Raw genomic sequence first — 19,594 nt, forward strand, 5'->3', positions numbered from 1 at the left:
CGAGACGATCTTTTTTAAAAATGCAAATGTCTCGATCGTATCAAGACGCGATCGAGACGCTCGTCAAAAACACATTTAAACTTTTTTTTTAAGGTACGATGCTTCTTGAGGGCTCGCCCCCCTTTAAAAAGATTTGGATTATTTTACTTATAAAAACGATACTTAGTGGTCGCGGAAAAATCGAGAAGAAAAAAAGCCCCAATATAAAACAAACAAAAAAAACCAACAAAAAACAACAAAAAAAAACAAAACCATCAAAAACACCCAATACACAAAAAAAAATAAAAAAAAAAAAAAACCTATCCATTTATTCCCACACAAAAAAATACAACCATAAAAAAAAAAAAAATTCTTCCCAGCTTTGAGAAACCCTTCAAAAAACACATTTAAACTTGCTTTTTGGGTAAGATTTCTTGAGGGCTTTCAATTCTTTGCCAAAAACGAACTTAGAGGAGCTGAAATCACATCATTTGGTGGATCTAACAGCCCACATTCGAATTCAAAAGCTGTTCTTGAAGGGTTAGGTAAGTTTTTTGAAAAAAACTTGAATCTTTTGCTTTAATCTTTGATTATTGGTATGTTTTTTGGTATGAATCAAAGAGAATATGTTAAACAAACATAGAAATTGCATTCTTTGTATGCATTTACAAAGATTTGGTTTCAAATCCATGTTTCTTTGACCATTTTTACCCAAAACTGAAAATTCCTTCTTTAAAATGAAATTTTTTTTTTTTCTTCTTAACTTTAAAACAAATGGTAATGTTTATAAGATATGGAGTACATTATGTATAGATGTATGACATCCAAGAAGATTATACATTTACCCTAAAATCTGTATTTTTTTTTTTTTGGGGGTATTTTCTGAATTTATAAAATACTTAAAAAAATGTAAAAAATCTGATTTTTCCATCTATACTCTTTCATTATAGTTTGATAAAATGTATAATTGGCTGAAATAGAATCAAAGACTTAGATTCATATATGTAGTACATTATGTCATTTTTTTTCATTATTTAAAAAATTAAATAATGTGTAACTAGTTGTAGAAAATATAAAAATGTTTAAATATTGTGTAGGGCAACTTTGCTAGGTAGTAAATAAAAGAAGTGCATGACATGCATCATAATGTCTGTCTATACTTGTATAAATAATAAATTATTGATGTGTGGATTTGAATATTGTTTAATATATATCTTATATAGTTATCTACTTTTGTTTGGTATTTAGGACGATGCCGCGACAACAAGACATTGGGTGGTCTTATTGTACCAAAATAAACAATAATAGATTGCATACATAGTGCAACTTCTGTGACACCCAACATCTTGGAGGTGGGGTAACTCGGCAAAAAGAGCACATGACAGGAGGATATGGAAATGTTTCCAAGTGTACACAGTGCCCTGTAGAGTTAAGCAGGGCAATGCAAAAACACCTTAGAGATTCCAAAAAAAATCCAAGCAAGCACATGATGATGTTGATGCATTGGTGAAAAATTTGATGGAAGATTTTGAAGATTATGAAGGATCGGATATGGAAGCAGAGGAGGACCCAGAGTTGGCATTGGCGATGAAACAATCAAGACATGAAGCAAAAGAGCAACAATGGAGAGCTGAGCAATTGATTAGAAGTCAATCAGCTCGACCCAGCCAGGGCCCTGTAGATATTGGTGTTGGCTCCTCTTGTCGTCCATCTCTAAGTAAGGGTAAGCAGCCTGTTGGCCTTAGTAGAGCAACCAGTGTAAAGGGGATGTTTGACCGGTTTACAAAGAGTGGTAAGGGTAAGAGAAAGAAGAGCCCAGATATCAGAGACATGGATCCTAATGTCTATAGAGCAAGGGATGCTAGCCAACAGAGGATTGAAGAAAGCTTTCAACCCAAAACATTTAGTAAAAGGATAGGCAGAGCAATCTCCAGATGGTTCCACAGTTCTATGATTCCACCACATAAGGCCAAAGATCCCCACTTCAAGGCCATGGTAAAGGAGATTCAGCGGTGTGGGAAAAATGTTAAGCCACCCACACCTCATGAGATTGCTGGGCCTTACTTGGATGATATTGTCCAAGAGGTGCATGAGTATGTGGAGAGGTTCAAGGAGAAGTGGCCACTATATGGAGTGACCATCATGTGTGATGGATGGAGTGGACCAACAAGATTATCCATCATCAATTTTCTTATCTACTGTGATGGAAGGACGATCTTCCACAAGTCGGTCAATGCATCTAGTGAAATCAAAGATGCCAACTACTTGTACAAGTTAATGGATGAAGTTGTGGAGGACATAGGAGAAGAAAATGTTGTCCAAGTAGTAACTGACAATGCAGCAAATTTCAAGAAAGCTGGTCAGTTGCTTATGTTAAAGATGCAACATTTATTTTGGATACCATGTGCAGCTCATTGCATAGATTTGATGTTTAAGGACATAGGAGAATTGCCCAAGGTCCAAAAGTTGGTTGGTAATGCAAGGAAAATCACCAACTTTATTTACAACCATAGTTGGGTTTTGGCATTGATGAAGAGTTATACACAAGGGGATTTAGTGAGGCCTGCAACAACAAGATTTGCAACAAATTACATTGCAATTGATAGCCTCATTTCCCGAAAGCATGGGCTGCTACAGATGTTCACCTCTACTGAGTAGTTGACTAGCAATTATGCAAGGTCTGAAATTGGGAGATTTGTTCAAGATCTTGTCACCTCCTCAAAGTTTTGGGCTGCAATGGGCCGACTTTATAATGTTATGATGCCACTCTTTTGTCTGCTTCGAGAGGTTGATGGGGATAAAGAGCAGACCATGGGTAAGATGGTAGAGGCCATGGGATGTGTGAAGAGAAAAATACATGAGAATAACCCAACATCAAACAAGAAGTATTTGAAGATTATATCCGATCGATGGGAAAATATGTTGGTTCAAGATGTTCATTGGGCAGGTAATCTTATAAGTATATGACTTTGGTTTCATTTTAAACACTTAGTAGTTAGTAAGTTACTATTTATTTATTTATTATTAGAATTTTTAGGTTTCTAACCATCCATTACAAACCATGTGCAGCATATTATTTGAATCCGGATATCCAATACTCCAATGATATAGGGTGTAGACCGGATCTATTGCGTGCCCTAAGGAATGTTGTGAACAGAATGGAGCCAGATGTAGCGAAGGCCACACTTGCCATGGATGAGGTTAGAACTAAATTAGTTGTATAAATGATTGAAACCAAGAATAGAGTGATTGGTGGAAGTGGAACTAATATATATATTTTTTTAATACCTCTCTAGGCTAAGTATTTTCGGGAAGCCACTCGTGGTTTTGCTGATAGAATGGCTATCCATGCTAGGAGCACACAACGCCCAGGTAAGTTATGTTTACCTAATTTATTCTATCATTTAAAATTTGTTTTAAGGTTTTGTCTTTTAATATTTCATTTATTATTGTGCAGCTGATTGGTGGCTCAATTATGGGGGTACTAGTGCTCCACACTTAACCCGAATTGCAATTCGAGTATTATCCCTGACGGCATCCTCTAGTGGCTGCGAACGTAACTGGAGTACATTCGGGTTGATACACACCAAACCCCGGAATCGTCTCGCTTATTCAAAGTTGGAGAAGCTAGTGTATGTCCATTACAAATACGAAGTCAAGCTTAAATATTTACACTGGAAAGAGAAGGAGATGATGTAGATGTCAACCCAATCGGCATCAACCACCTACTTGACGATGAAGATCCAGTTAGAGCATGGATAGAAGATACCGATAAGGTATTGGTGATGGATCAATTAAGTGAGGATCGCCAGACAACCAAACCTGATCCAGTGATAGAGAGCATCATTCAACAGATGGATGAGGATGCAACACAGCCACCATCACAAGATCCTTGTCCTAATGTTGAAGAAAATGGAAGTAGCTCTGAAGAAGGTTTAGTCAGGAGGACGAGGTCAGGTCATCCGTATGGAGGAACTCAACAACATGTTGATGATGAGGATGAAGACGACGATGGTGATGATGATGGTGATGGTGATGGTGATGGTGATGGTGATGGTGGTTCTGTTGCTGCTGCTGCTGCTGCTGATGATGATGATGATGATGATGATGACGATGATGATGATGGTAGTGGTGGTGGTGGTGGTGGCCATGGTGCTGGAGGTAGTGGTGGTGGCCATGAGGCTTCACAACATCGTGCTGGGGTTCAGTTCACATGTGAGGTAGGATACACACATACTACCCAAGATATGGATCATGGTCCTGAGCCTGCTGGCCATAAGACTTACTCGCGGAAGCCGCATAAGGGCAAGTCTGGCAAGCGCTCCCACAATCCATATGATAGTGATGTGCTTATGAGTGGCATGGAGTCACTTAGCATTAGTTCTGATTATGCTGGTGCTTCATCAGGCCATGGGCATTATGCATCAGGTTCTTCTTCAGGCTATGGACATGGGGCTTCTGTAGGGTATGGAAGTTATGGATACGGAGAGAATCAAGCACAAGCACAACCTAGTGCTGTCGTGACATTAGCCACTCCAGAGCAGTACACACGATTCTACTATGAGTGGGAGAGTCACTACCATCAGTATTTTGACTGGGCTCAGTATTGTGCTTATGTTCGGACAGTACACAACATCATCCTAGTCGCTCCTATTGTTAAAGACCCTTACAGACATGACTTTGATCCACCCCGACATTCTTCATGGCAATAGAGTGACTCTACATGTAAGGAATTTCATCTTTTAATCTTTTATAACAATTTCAAAGTGCCGCACTTGTCTGGTTATTGATTATTCACAATTCTTAGTATATATGCATGATATATGACACAAATTGCTTGTTTATATTGTTTTTTGTGTCCAAAAGTGTATTTTCATGTGTATTTTGATCATTTTCATGCGTTTCTGCACCGATCGATACATATCTCCGATACGATACGTCTCTTAAAATCGCCTGATTGATACGATACCCGATACCGATACTTAAATCCTTGGTAATATATCTACTGTACCTTTTGCTCTTGTTTATACTGATGTTTGGAGGCCTTCCCCTACTACTTCTTTGTCTGGCTTTCGTTACTTTGTTTCATTTGTGGATGACTATTCTCGGTCTACTTGGACTGTTTTGTTGAAACAGAAGAGTGATGTTTGTGATGCTTTTAAGGATTTTTATAAACTTATCCGTACTCAGTTTGGTACTCGAATCCAACCAGTTAGGTCTGATAAGGGGGGTGAGTACATTTATGGGGGGCTCCAACAGTTCTTTACCGATAATGGCATCATCCATCAACTGGCTTGTGTTGACACCCCGCAGCAAAATGGGGTGGCTAAGCGCAAAAACCGCCATTTGCTGGAAGTCACCAAGGGTCTTCTCTTTGGTATGCATGTGCCTAAGACCTTCTGGTCTGATGCACTCCTTACCGCTGCCTTTCTTATTAATCGGATGCCCACTCCACTCCTTGGCTCCCAGTCTCCCCTGACTCTTCTTTCTCCTCAATCCTCAGTTTTCTCCTTGACTCCACGAGTCTTTGGTTGTGTTTGTTATGTTCATGTCAACAAATCAGCCCGTACCAAGCTTGATCCCAAAGCTCTCAAGTGCATCTTCTTGGGTTACTCTGAATCAACCAAAGGGCATAAGTGCTACCATCCTGCTTCCCGAAGGCGAATTCTCTCCAAAGATGTCACATTCTTTGAGTCCATCCCTTATTTTTCTTCCCCTCAACATTCTATTCAGGGGGAGAGTACTAGCAGTGAACAGAATGCTGATGCCATTCCCTTTCTATCTCCCTTGCCTACCTCCACTTCCCCATTCCTATTTGATATTGGAAAGTACAAAGAAGTGGATGTTGTTGATGATGCTGATGTTGATGGTGTTGTTGATATTGATGCTAGTAGTGATGGTGATGCTAGCAGAAAAAAGGAATACCAGGGAATAAGATTCAAAGAAGATGGTATATTCACAAGGGGTGAATGCTTGTTGAAGGGAAAAGGGAAGCAACCATGGTATAAGCAACCCTGCCAAAACCCCTCTTTGGATCCACATCCTCAGTCTCATCCTCCTCAGTCAGGTAATTCCCCTCCTTCTGAATTAGATCTTCCCATTGCTGTGAGAAAAGGGAAGAGAGCCTGTACTAACCCCATAGCCCAGTTTGTTTCCTATGACTCCATTTCTCCTACAGGTATTGCTTTTTCCACTACTCTAGAGTCTTCTTCTATTCCCAAAAATGTCACAGAGGCCTTATCTGATCCAAAACGGATGCAAGCAATGACTGAGGAAATTGTGGCTCTAGAGAAGAATAGTACTTGGACTCTTGTTGATCTTCCCAGGGGGAGTACTCCAGTCGGATGCAGATGGGTCTAGACAATCAAATATAGATCCGATGGTACAGTGGAAAGGTACAAAGCTAGGCTGGTTGCAAAAGGGTATAGTCAGGTGTATGACATTGACTACCAGGAGACTTTTGCCCCTATAGCCAAGCATAACTCAATCAGGGTTCTTCTTTCAGTGGCAGCCAATAAAGATTGGCCAATGTACCAATTAGATGTGAAGAATGCATTTCTTCATGGAGACTTAGCAGAAGAAGTGTACATGCAGCCTCCACCTGGTCTTAAGTGTCCCTCAGCTGAAGGGAAAGTGTGTCTCTTGAAGAAAGCTCTCTTTGGCCTCAAGCAGTCCCCTAAGGCCAAGTTTGAGAGATTTAGACATGCCATCCTAAAGAATGGGTATTATCAGAGTCAAGCTGACCACACCTTGTTTATCAGGAGGAGTAATGGTACAGTTACAACTCTCATTGTCTATGTTGATGACATCGTGGTAACTGGGAATGATGTTGCTGAGATCAACATATTGAAGTCTAATCTGGCTAAACAGTTTGAGATCAAAGACCTTGGACTCTTGAAATACTTCTTGGGGATTGAAGTATCTAGATCAAGGAAAGGAATCAACATTTGCCAAAGGAAGTTTGTCTTGGATCTTTTGAAAGAGACAGGGATGATGGGGTGCAAACCAGCCACTTCCCCCATTGATCTGAATCATAAACTTGGTGATGAATGTGGCTCTTCTCTTATAGATGCAAGTAAGTACCAAAGATTAGTTGGGAAACTAATCTACCTCTCCTTGACTCGACCAGACATCTCCTATGCAGTTGGGGTGGTGAGTCGGTTCATGCATGCTCCCAGGAGTGGACATCTGGATGCAGTGTATCGCATCATTAGATATTTGAAATCCTATCCAGGAAAATGTCTTCTATTTGCCAGGCATGACCATTTACAGATTGAAGGCTACACAGATGTTGATTGGGCTGGTTCAGTCTCTGATAGAAGATCCACTTCTGGATACTGTACCTTTGTGGGTGGTAATCTAGTTACCTGAAGGAGCAAGAAACAACCAGTTGTAGCTAGATCCAGTGCAGAGGCTGAGTTTAGAGCCATGGCTCATGGAGTGTGTGAGCTTTTGTGGCTGAAGAGGCTTCTTCAAGACTTGAGCTTTACAACTGAAGGGCCGATGAGACTTTATTGTGACAACAAAGGTGCCATAAGCATTGCCCATAATCCGGTTCAACATGATCGAACCAAGCATATTGAGGTTGATCGTCACTTCATCAAAGAGAAGTTGGATTCTGGGTGCATTTGTACTCCCTTTGTGAAGATAGGTGATCAAGTAGCAGATATCTTCACCAAGGGTCTCACTCCTAGTCTATTTAGTACCCTATTGTGCAAGTTGTATTTTTCTTGTTCTTGTTTTATTTCCTTTTACCTCCCTAGGGAGGCCTATGTAATTTAGAAGAGTTTATTAATGAAGTAATATGTGTGTTGAGAGATTCTCAACACACAACCGATTCTCTCCCAACTCTTCTTCTCTTCTTCCCTTTTTCTTCCGCCTTGCTGATAACTCCTTAAACTTCCATTAGAATCGATCCATTGAAACTTTAACTCACCCATCATTCATTTACTTTCATTTCTTTCAACATCTCTGAGCATGTATTACATTATTTTCATGAGACTCCATTTAAGGAAATAACATTTCATATTCTAATATAGTCAATCATAACATAGCTTGCATTCACTCATCATATTCTAACATAGTCCTTCATAACATGGTTTGCATTCACTTCATTAGATACTATATCATTTCACAATAAGTTCGGCATGCATTTCATTCACATATCACAATACGAACACATATCATAAACATTGATGTTTCATTCTTTTCTCTCTCATACCATTTATTTCTGTTCTTTAAAGTTTAAACACATACGCTATATATCCCAGCATCATGACATACATCATATAAAACAGAGTATTAAAACATGTCCCTCACCTTCGATTCTTTTAGCCCTTGCGTTTAATCGACACTTGGAGCTTTAGTATGGTTACCAACACCTATACAAAGAGTATAATATATAACATTTAGTGGGGCTTTTATGGTATTTAAAATCTGGTACACAAAAAAATCCCTTAATGGTCTGCTGGTCGACCAGAGCCTTCAGACATGTGATCAGCACTCACAGTGACCTGCCGGTTGACCAGAACTGCTCTGCCCGTCAACCGGTTCTTGGGTTTCAGCCCAAGTTCAATCTCTGTTCTGCTCTGTTTCAGCAGAGTATTGTGTGGTTTTTGATCCTCATTCTTATGGCACTTCAAATAGGGTTTATAACCCATCTAACACTCAGTTATACCAGCATAATTAATCAATCTAAACCATCATAATTGATCAATTATAACACTGTTTAACTAATCACAACAATCTAAATAATTTAAACCCAAACTCACCTTGAAATTGGGGATTTCTCTCTTCTTCTTCAATTTCTCTGCAGCCCCTTCTTAACTTAGTACAACAGCAACTCAAACATTCATTTCCAACCTCCAACTGTAAAACAACCTTGCAATATGTATATATATATATATATGAATCCCAAATTAAATGTTTGCGAATTTCCCAAAAGTTTGGAACACAACACTAACCCAGAATTCTGATTTTACTTACCTTAGAAGCCTAGTTCAAATCTTGATTCCATATTTCTATCTTCCGAATTCCTTCTCAATTCAGTACCCAATAACCCCTTTCAAATTCCCATTGATTCAGCAATATAATTTCATCTCCAGACATGGGTTGAGGTCTTAATTCAGCAAAAACAGAGCTCCCACCGATTCTAGTTGAGCTCAAGATTAGGAATAGTAAACCAATTTCCTGATTCTTACAATACATTAACATAACTCATACTCTCAATGCCATTGCCTATGATCGAAATTACAATTAAGCCACTATTCATTTATATCAATAAAATAGTACAGCATCATCATTAAAATAATAGTAAATAACAGTAATTCACATCCACTATAATGCTAATATTATTAAAATATTCACAAAACAGTAAAATATTCAAGAACCTTCAAAATAATAATGACACGGATGTGGGGTGCTACAACTATATTGGCCAAGTATTGCATTTTACGAATAAGATTCCATTATGGATTCATTGCAATTGGAGAGTTATCCAATGTTGCCATTATACTTTAATTTCTACTGCATTCAGAGTAGACCAAAGAAGCATGATGTAAATCCTATTAGAATATGAAGTTGCAGCAACATCTTCAATTTATATTAGCATTGATCTTAACCTGAAGTCCTTTGTATAGGAAAATGAATTTTTGGAATCTATGGCGTCTTCAGAAAAGTTGGAATGGTATTTTAGACGAAAATGTTCTGTATGCAAGTATCTGCATTTTTTTCATCTCTTTGAAATTTACAATTTATCCTCTATGATCTTAGATAATGCTTTGACCATAGTTCTGCATAAGGAGTTACTATTGTTGAACCTTATAATCTTTATCCAACTTTGCTTTTTTGGATTTAGACATTTTTCATTTCAATATAAGATATTCTGTTCCTAGCATGTTTGTTTAGAGTTACTTGTTATATTTGTTTAACATTTCCACCTTTTCTTGATGGTGATAGCGGTGTCTCCTCCTTCAACCAATTCATTCATGAACTTGCAATCCATTCTGATACTTGCTCAAGTGTGGATTACTTGTCTGGAGAAGATAGTGGTGAAAGCATATATCCTGTGTCTCCTTCATCACGTGCTTCACAGACACCTCGAACAAGAAGTTTCCCAAAGTCTGATAGAGATAAAAAACGCTGGGTCAAGTGCTTATTGTCATGGATTTTCTGGCCTGCAACATTTTTTCTAGCTATACCATTTCAGCTTTATCATTATTCTGGCTTTAAGGGGTCAACAAATCCAAGGGACCCACGAATCCACCGGCTTTCACTTTCACATTCTTCCAAGTTCCTCAATGAATATGTTTTCAACCGCACCACTGACAGGAGACGTGGAGTTATTGAGGTTTCTGCTAGGATTGCTCCTCTGAAATTATGTCTTTACCAGTTTCTTTTCCTTCCTTATTCTACTGTTTCTCTTTTGCTTTGCTTCCTTTCTGATGTTTGACATTACAATTTTAACCAGGACCTCCAACTAGGAATGGAAATCTTCATAGAAGCCATCTTTGACGTTGTTCACAAGTCAGCACATTGCCTTCTTTCACCATCCGAATCTTTCAGAATGCTTTCTATTTGGTTTTCTTTGCAGAGCAGTATCAAGGAAGTTCCTGCGAGCGGTTCTGATACATCTGTTCCCACAGCAACACTTGGAGAAAATGACCCAACTCCTACACTAAGGAATACCAATTTCCGTCAGGTTATGAATACAGATGGTCGAACATGCCAAGATGTCATAACAGAAATGGGGTAAGGGCTATCTTATTGATTTACAAAAGAGAATTTGATGTAGCCTCTAGTGTAGCTTATTTGCTTTTACCCTGAATGAGGTTCTTCTTAGAAGGCCAAAAAATTATATTGAGGGATGTAATTCTCACTTCACCTAAAGTTATTTCTTAGTATCTCGTTTATTACCCTCAACAATCTTTTTGTGAGCCCTGTTCGAAGGTTCTAACTTGAACCTGCTGTTGCAGGTATCCGTATGAAGCTATTCGTTTAGTTACTGCCGATGGATATGTTCTTCTTATGGAAAGAATTCCTAGGTATATATACGTCGACCTTGCCTGATTTCATATTTTACTTGAATGGAAGCATAACACATTTCATGTATTGCTGCAGGCATGATGCACGGAAAGCTGTGTATCTGCAACATGGAATAATGGATTCATCCATGGGGTGAGTTATTCTCCAATTACATTTCCAATATAAATGCAACACTTTCTTGAGTCATTCATATGTGATGGTTGATTTTTAAAAAAAATAAATTATGCAAGGAATGTTAACTTCATATAGTGAGACAAGAACCTGACTGATTGCTCAAGGCTAGAAGATTCAGGAGTCGTACTAAGTTGCTCGATTTTGTTATTAGCTTTTTCAATTTGGTGGTAAGAAGAGGTTTTATATCTCTTGAAGCCTGTAATTGAGCCTGTGGAGTTGAAACAAACTTAGAAATCTAGCAGTGCACACTAAACTAATGAGAGCTAATCCCAGAAATACAACATTGGACTTGCGGAATGCTTTTTGCTGATGATATTGTTTTGGTGGATGAGACAAAAGCAGGGATTAATGCCAAGTTGGAGTTATAGAGATCTACCTTAGAATCAAAAGGTTTAAGATAAGTAGAATGAAGATGGAGTATATGGTGTGTAACTTTGGTTACACTAGGACGGACAATGAGGTGGTGAAAATTGATGAGAGGGAGATACCACAAAGTGATTATTTTAGGTATCTGGGCTCAATCATAAATAAAGAAGGTGATATAGAGGATAATGTTTCACGAAGAATTAAAATTGGATGGATGGAGCGGAGAGGAGCGTCCGAAGTGTTGTGAGATATTGGCGTATTTCTTTAAAACTTAAAAGGAAAATTTATAGGACAGTCATACAACCGGCTATGATGTATGGTGTGGAGTTAAGAAGCATCATATAGTTAAACTCAGTGTAGCGGAGATGCAGATATTGAGATGGATAAGTGGCATAACTAGGAAGGATAGGATAAGGAATGATCATATTATAGCTGATTTGGGAGTAACTCCGATACATGATAAGCTATGAGAAAGTCGTTTGAGGTGGCATGACCATGTTCAATGGAGGCCTTTGGATGCCCCAATATGGAGGAGTGATTTGACTCAGATTGAAGGAACTAAAAGGAGCCAGGGACAGACCTAAAATGACCTTAGGAGAAGTGGTCAGGAAAGACATACATAGCTTAGGCCTCGTATCAAGTATGACCTCAAATAGAGCTGACTGGAGGGCAATGATCCATGTAGCCGACCCCATTCAGTTGGGATAAGGCTTAGTTGTTGTTGTTGTGAATTATATCAGCCATGCAGCTTTTGGCTCATCGATGTCCAGAACATTGCAAACAAAGTAGTGGATCCTTTTAAGTGATAGATGATTATATTCATTCTTGATTTTAAGTTTCAGGAGGGAATTTTATACAAAGAATTCTAAACGACTGGTTCCAGAGCTGAATGTCGTTTTGATAAAAGGCTGATGATGGAACTCTAACCAGTGGTCATACTTCCTTTATTTCCAACTTGAGATTAAGGTTTTTTAGTGTAATTTTTAACAAATTATTAATCTTTAGTCTTTGCAAGGATCCATGTAGCTGACCCCAGTTAGTTGGGATGAGGCCGAGTTGTTGTTATTGTAGTGTAATTTTTAACGAAGAACTCATTGCACCCTTATTAATCATGTAACCTTAATTAATGATCATCGTACATGAATATATGAAATCAGTCAGATATAAACCTTTAAAACATTTCTTCCCTTCTTTGGTATCTAATACTCACAAGGTACTTCTCACCAAGATAATAGCTGACAAAATTATCACTGAGACATGATGTGACAGGAAAATATAGAAGTTCAAATCCAATGGCCCATAAATTAGTTCGTACAATCTGATTAGTCTTTGTTTCTTTTTTGGGGATTTGTGGGGGGCGGGGGGGGGGGAAGAAGATTAACTAGTTTTTAGGGATAACGAACATTGTCCTTTTCTAAGAAGCTGCTGAAAATTGGGGTAAATTACAGATTGACCCCCCTAAGCTTTTAACGTACATACAGATCAGAAACTATGGTTTCTGACCTAAAAGATTTCGCCACTTACCAAACTAAGCTACAGATTTACCTCTCCATCATTATTTCTTGGAATCTGATGACAAACAGATCCAAGTATTTAGTATAATGGACTCCCTAAACTTTTCCTTTTAATATCTAAACAACCGTTTTGCATGTTAAACTATTATTAATTAATATGATACTTAGGAAAATATTATCCGTACATGCGTGTAATAGATGCACAGCTGAGGTCCTCCCATGCGGTGGGTCCATCCTCTGTATTGCATGTGGCATAGTGCACAGTGCAGATCCTGGTCATGCTTCTATTATAATCTCGAAATATAATACATTTAAAATAGGCATATGAAAAGACAAATTTTCATTTGAGGTTATGATTGATGAAGATATTAAACATGTAAAATTGGCATATAAAACATTTTTTGGAACACATGGATGGATTAGTGCAAGGTTTTAGCCAAGGAGAAAATATTATTATAGAGGGTTATCTGAATAGACATGTTGGGAGAGACCGTAGGGGCTATGAAGGTGTACATGGAGGTTATGGTTTTGGCAAAAGGAATGAAAAAGGGATATCAATTTTAGATTTTGCTGTGGCTTATGACTCGTTTTTGTTTTGGGGTGAATAAACAATTCATTACCAAAGAGAAGAGGACAGCAAAAGCCCCCAAAGGAGGGAGAAGAAGAAAAAATACACAAATACAAAAATCCCAATTTTCAACCATAAGAGAGAGGGGGAAGAAGAGAGACAGAAGAGAGACCCCAGGATACGACAAGAAGTGGAGATAGTCGAGAACTTGGCATTAATGTCAAAAGAAATGGAGTCCCAAATCTGACGATGAGGCCAAGGGCAAGCAAATAATAGATGCTCAATATCTTCCACAGCATTCCAGCACAGGTAGCACATAGGAGAGACCATAATCTGACGATGGCGAAGGAAGGCCTGCATACGAAGACAATTGGAGAAGACACACCAAACAATGAAGCAGTGCCGGGGAATATGGTTCTTGAACCAAACAAGCTTCCTCCAAGGAGAGAGAGAATCTCTAGTCCAGATGAATTCCCAGAAAGCTTTTGAACTGAAGGAATCAGATTTGACAGGGGCCCAAATAACACAGTCACTCCTCCCAGAGGGTCGCAGCTTTTGAACTGAAGGAACCAGATTTGATAAGGGCCCAAATAACACAGTCACTCCTCCCATAGGGTCTTCTAGAAATGGAAGGTAAGGCGTTCCACACATTGTTGAGCACAGGATGAAGGGTAGCTGGGGGATCCCCATCATCATCATAAATAATATCGGCTACCATAGATTGCCTATTCATGGCCACAACTGTAGATGGCTCTAGAGCTGACAGAGTGGAGAAGAACTCCTATAGGATGCCAGTGATCCAACCAAAGAGATGTAGAGCTACCATCGCCAATCTAAGATCTGATTGCTCCCAGAGCAGTTGGCCGAATGGCAAAAATCTTACGCCAAACCCAGGAAGCATCTTGAGAGACAAGAGTGTCCAAATGGAATCAGAGCGGAGAGGCCCTGAATAAAGCCAATTGACCCAAATACTTCTATTTGTGGAGGTAATCTTCCAAATCAGCTTAATGATACTTGCTGTGTTCACATCTTTGATCCGATGGAGGCCTAAATCGCCTACATCTTTGGCAAGGCAGACTGAAGACCAGCTAATAGGATGGAGAAATTTTGAAGAATCTGAGACTTTCCAAAGAAAGGAGGCCATAAGGGTTTCTAAGGACTTGATGATGGAAGAGGGAAGACCAAAAATACCCGACCAATAGATATAAGAAGACTGCAACACAGATTCGATGAGAACTAACCGACCCACATAGGATAGGAGCTTGCCTTTCCAAAGTTGAAGCTTTTCCGGATGAGATCAAGCATGGGGGAGTAGTGATGCGCAGTAAGCCTAGCCGGAATCAAAGGAAGCCTCAGATACTTGACAAGCAGCTGGCCAAGAGAGAATCCCAACAAATCAATCAAAGAAACTTTTTCAGCTTTGGAGACCCCCACAAAAAATAGAAGAGACTTTGTAGGGTTGATCTGAAGCGCTGACAAATCTTCAGAAAATTGCAAGCAGGACGTGATAGACTCGAAAGAGCTGATAGAGGCCTTGGAGAAGATCATAAGGTCATCCACAAAGGCAAGGTGAGAGAGCTTGAGAGCTTTACCCTTGGGGATAGGGGAGATGAACTGCTGATCTATACAAGATTGGATGCTTCTAGAGAGAACTTCTAGAGCCAAAGGAAAAATATAAGGAGAAAGAGGGCAGCCCTGTCTAGTCCCCAGAGACGATAAAAAGTAACCAGCTGAGCTTCCATTGACCAACATTGAGAAGTTGGGTGAAGAAATACAACGGTGAATCCAATGAATAAACACTGGGGGAAGCCCATTTTGATCATCACCTTAACAATGAAGTCCCATCTTAAGGAATCAAAGGCCTTGTGGATATCTATCTTCATAAGGACTGCAGGAGAGAGAGGTTTTCGATCAAATCCTCTAATGATCTCGTTGCAGAGAAGAATGTTATCAGAAATGCTTCTTCTAGGAATAAAAGCTGACTGATTTTCACTAGCAAGTAAATCTACCACTGCCTTGATCTGGTTAATAAGAATCTTAACGATGAATTTGTATGGAAGATTGCAGAGAGCAATAGTTCTGAAGTTAGACATGACTGAGACACCTTCTTGGGAATAAGACAAAGAAAAGTGTGTTATACCCCTTTGATTTGACTAGGACTAAAGAAAAAACTTCTGATTGCCTTGATAAGATCCTCTTTAATAATATCCCAAGAAGCAAGGCAAAAACCCAAGCTGAATCCATCAGGACCAGGGGCTTGATTTGCTTTGAGAGATCTGATAGGAGCCACAATTTCATCTTAGCAGGGATGGAACTAAGAGAGGATAGCAGCTTGCTAGGGATGAATTTGTTAATCAAGTTATCTGGGAGAGAGCTGGAGTCCAAAGAAGGTCCATTAAACAAATCCTTGAAGTAGTTCACAACCAAGTCTTTAATATCCTTAACACGATGGATAAGGGAGCCGTCAAGAACTATAAGCTGTAAAATAGAGTTGATATTGATTTTAGACTTCAAGGAACGATGAAAGTACGCTGAGTTAGAGTCTCCTAACTCTAACCACTTGATTCTGGATTTCTGCCTTAGAAAGCTTTCCTCTTGGTAGAGCAGGGATGAGAGATCAGAGGAAACCAATTTTTCTTCATCTGCCAGAGGGGGCATTGAGATAGTTAGTTTGAAGTTGAATTTGAATAGCTGAAAGCTTATCTTTAGAGTCTAACTCCTGCTGAGAAATGTTTCAAAAACAGTTGGTATTCCAATCTTCGAGGGCACATTTTACATTCTGAAGCTTCCTTGCAAAAGCTATTAAAGGAGATGAAAAAGCTTGAACAGGCTTATCCCACGCTTCCTTAACGGTGGGAAGACCACATATCAAAGTATTTAAAGGGCTTGGGGCCAAAGGATATGTAGGGCTGAATGAACAAAGAAATGGGGCAGTGATCAGAGATACCTGGAGAATCGAACGTGGCATGAGAAGAGGGGAAGGAGGAGAACCATGCTTCATTATCCATCACTCTATCCAGCTTACAAGCAATTCAGGAGCTACCAACTCGCTTATTGTTCCAAGTAAAAGTTGGGCCAAACCATCTGATATCGTTAACCCCAATGTCCTCAATACACTCATAAAGCCTCCACAGAATCCATATCCAAATGATCACCACCTTGCTTTTAGTGACTATAGTAGACCACATTGAAATCTCCCCCTAGCCCCCAAGGGAGGGAACCAATCTGGGCAGAAATAACACGAAGATCATTCCGTAGGGAGCATCTCTCAGCTGGGCTATTGAAGGCATAAACCACAGTGAACAAGAAACTGGAAAGGCCAAGACAATCAGAAATGGGTAGATGGAGGAACTGGGGGGAGGAGGAGAGGAGAGAGATTTTGATTTTTGAGGGATCCCAAAGAACCCAAATACTACCATTGGAATGGAGAGGGGAGTTAGATAACCGAGACCAGCCTGGGGCAATAGAGTGGGAAATTTTAGAGACATTACACTCTTTGATGTGAGTTTCAAGAAGGCAGTAGAAACTAGGATGAAGAAGACGAAATTGGGCATAGACAACTGCTTGCTTGGAGGGGGAATTAAGACCCCTGGTGTTTCAAATAATTCCCTGATTCATAGGGAAGGATAGAAGGGTGCGACTCAAGCCCAAGAGCCCGGGGGGAGAAGTTCCTAGAGAGAGGAACTTGGGTGCTTTTTGTGATAAGAGCACAAGGAGTAGTGGGGGGGTGATGGTCGAAGAAATGGAAGGGTCTAAGGGGAGAGGGAGCAAACTTGGAACCAGGGGATAAGATAAGAGTCAGACGATCTGGGTGGGAGAGGTACGACCGGCCTTGTTAAAGGAAAAAAGACTAGTTCGGGAGTAGCAAACACCCGAAAGATATGGCTTGCTAGGACTAGGAGATGATAGATTTGAGAAAGGCTCTTCACACCTCAGAAACCAAGAGGAAGTAGTTGGGTTTAGAGGCGACGAGGAAATAGTAGCCTGATGGGCCACAAGGTTACATATGTTGGGCCTGGAGGAAATAAGAGTGGTGGGCCTAGTGGGCTCCGCATAAGAGGGGGAGATACGAGAGGCCAAGGGAAAGGTAGAGGGACCCACAACAGTAGAGGGGGAGAGAGGATAAGAACCTTGCGAAGGGTCAAGATCCTAAATGCCAGTGTTCAAGACGGAGCGAGTGGGAGAACCAGCTTGTAAGGGTAGAGGTGGATCAGAATTCGATGGCAAAGGAGATCGAGGATCAAGAGATATCCTATCATGGTCAACTGCTGACAGATCCTTCTGAGAGTGACCTCGCAAAGCTGCACACCTAAAAGAGTCCTCGAAAGATGGTGCTAGGTCCTATAGAGGCGTTGGGGTTTAGAACTGCAAATCTGTTCTGACCAAAGGGCAAAGCTTGACTTGGTTACGACCAACGATCTTCCCTCTCAGAGACCCCAATGTTGGAAATACTTTCTGATGCTGCTTCCGGCGGCGTTGTCGAGTTCTGGTTCTTCCTCTAGCAGGAGGAGAAGCCTCTTGATAGAGGGATGGTTCTCGGCTGACGGTAGGGTGAGAAGGGATATCCGCAGTGTTGGTAGTTTCTTCAGGAAGTGCTTCTTGGAGGATAGCAGGGCAGCTCGAGTCCATATTTGGGGCACAGAGAGAGGAATCATGTCCGAAAGTCTTGCAAAAGAGAGTAAGAGACAGTGAGGGAGGGGGGGCACCAGTCATAGTGAATATCTTGTTCAATGAGTAAGGGGAGCATCAGCCTTAACTTTGACACAAATCTCTTTGACACAAATCTGAGCGAAAGCCAAACGATCTTTTCTCATGGTCCTTGCATTAGAGTAGAGTGGTGTACCTAGAACCGAACCCACTGTACTATTAGTGCACCAAAATTGAAGAGGAAGCCCCGGAAGTGAGATCCATAGAGGGATGCTTGTCAAATCAACTCGTCAAAGCTGAAGACGATGATTCCATTGTCGGAGGAAAATTGGCTTCTTTCCAACTTGCCAGGGTCCACTTTCAAGGGTACGCAATTTGTCAAGCTCATCAGAAAATTTGAACACAAAGAAGCCATTATCCATGAGGAAGAATTCAATGTTCCCAACGGTTCTCCATTGCTTGGTGAGAGAAAGTTTTACAATATGAAAAGGAGAACGGGATCCCAAAAAATGGCCAACTAGGCAATTTTCCCAGAGCTTGGCTTCGTTGTCAAGAAGACCCGGAGAACAAAGGGCTATTTTAGAGGAAACAGCAAGGGAGGGGGCAATGAAATGTAGCGGAAGGCCTTTTGTGGAAGGGTACAGGGGCAGAGCTGAACAGGGCACTCCAAGAAGGAGCAGTAGGGGGTGGGGAGGGAGACAGGGGGTGGGGAGGAGGGGGAGAGGAGATCGACATCCTCGTTCTACCAAGATATTGGTGTGAACCAGATGGATGGAGACACAAAGGAATACGATAAAAGCGGGCATTATAGTAGCCAAAAAGATTTCTTCCTAACTAGAAGGTCCAATAGATTACTATGTAAAGACTATAAGGTGATACTAGGGGAGAGCCTATCCACTCAACATAGATTAGTAGTCATGGATATATGCCTCATCCCGCAGGATTGCAAGAAAGGGGAGCTTATTTTCCCTAGGATAAAGTGGTGGAGCTTAAAGGGGGTTACCTTGAATTCATTCACTAAAAAAGTAATCAAACAAGAAAAGTGGGACTTTGAGGGAGATACTAACATGATGTGGAACGAGATGATGACTTGTAACAAGAAGGTTGCTAAAGATGTCCTAGGTGAGTCAAAAAGAAATCGTCATCCAATTAGGGAGACTTGGTGGTGGGATGATAAGAGTGCAAGCAGCCATTAAGACTAAGAAAGCTAGTTTTAAGACATGGCAAAGGACTAAGGATGTAGAGGATCTAAAAGGGTATAAATCTTCTAGAAATGAAACTAAGAAGATTGTGAGGAAAGCAA

The 19,594-nt window shown here is 40.3% G+C and overlaps 1 pseudogene; it reads left to right on the forward strand.

Moving 5' to 3' along the window:
• The window catches only part of LOC122664902, a 31,355-nt pseudogene that overhangs the window by 7,001 nt on the left and 4,760 nt on the right, over positions 1-19,594 (forward strand).

The sequence above is a fragment of the Telopea speciosissima genome, chromosome 6 (genome assembly GCF_018873765.1).
Source record: "Telopea speciosissima isolate NSW1024214 ecotype Mountain lineage chromosome 6, Tspe_v1, whole genome shotgun sequence".
NCBI classification, from domain to species: Eukaryota; Viridiplantae; Streptophyta; class Magnoliopsida; order Proteales; family Proteaceae; genus Telopea; species Telopea speciosissima.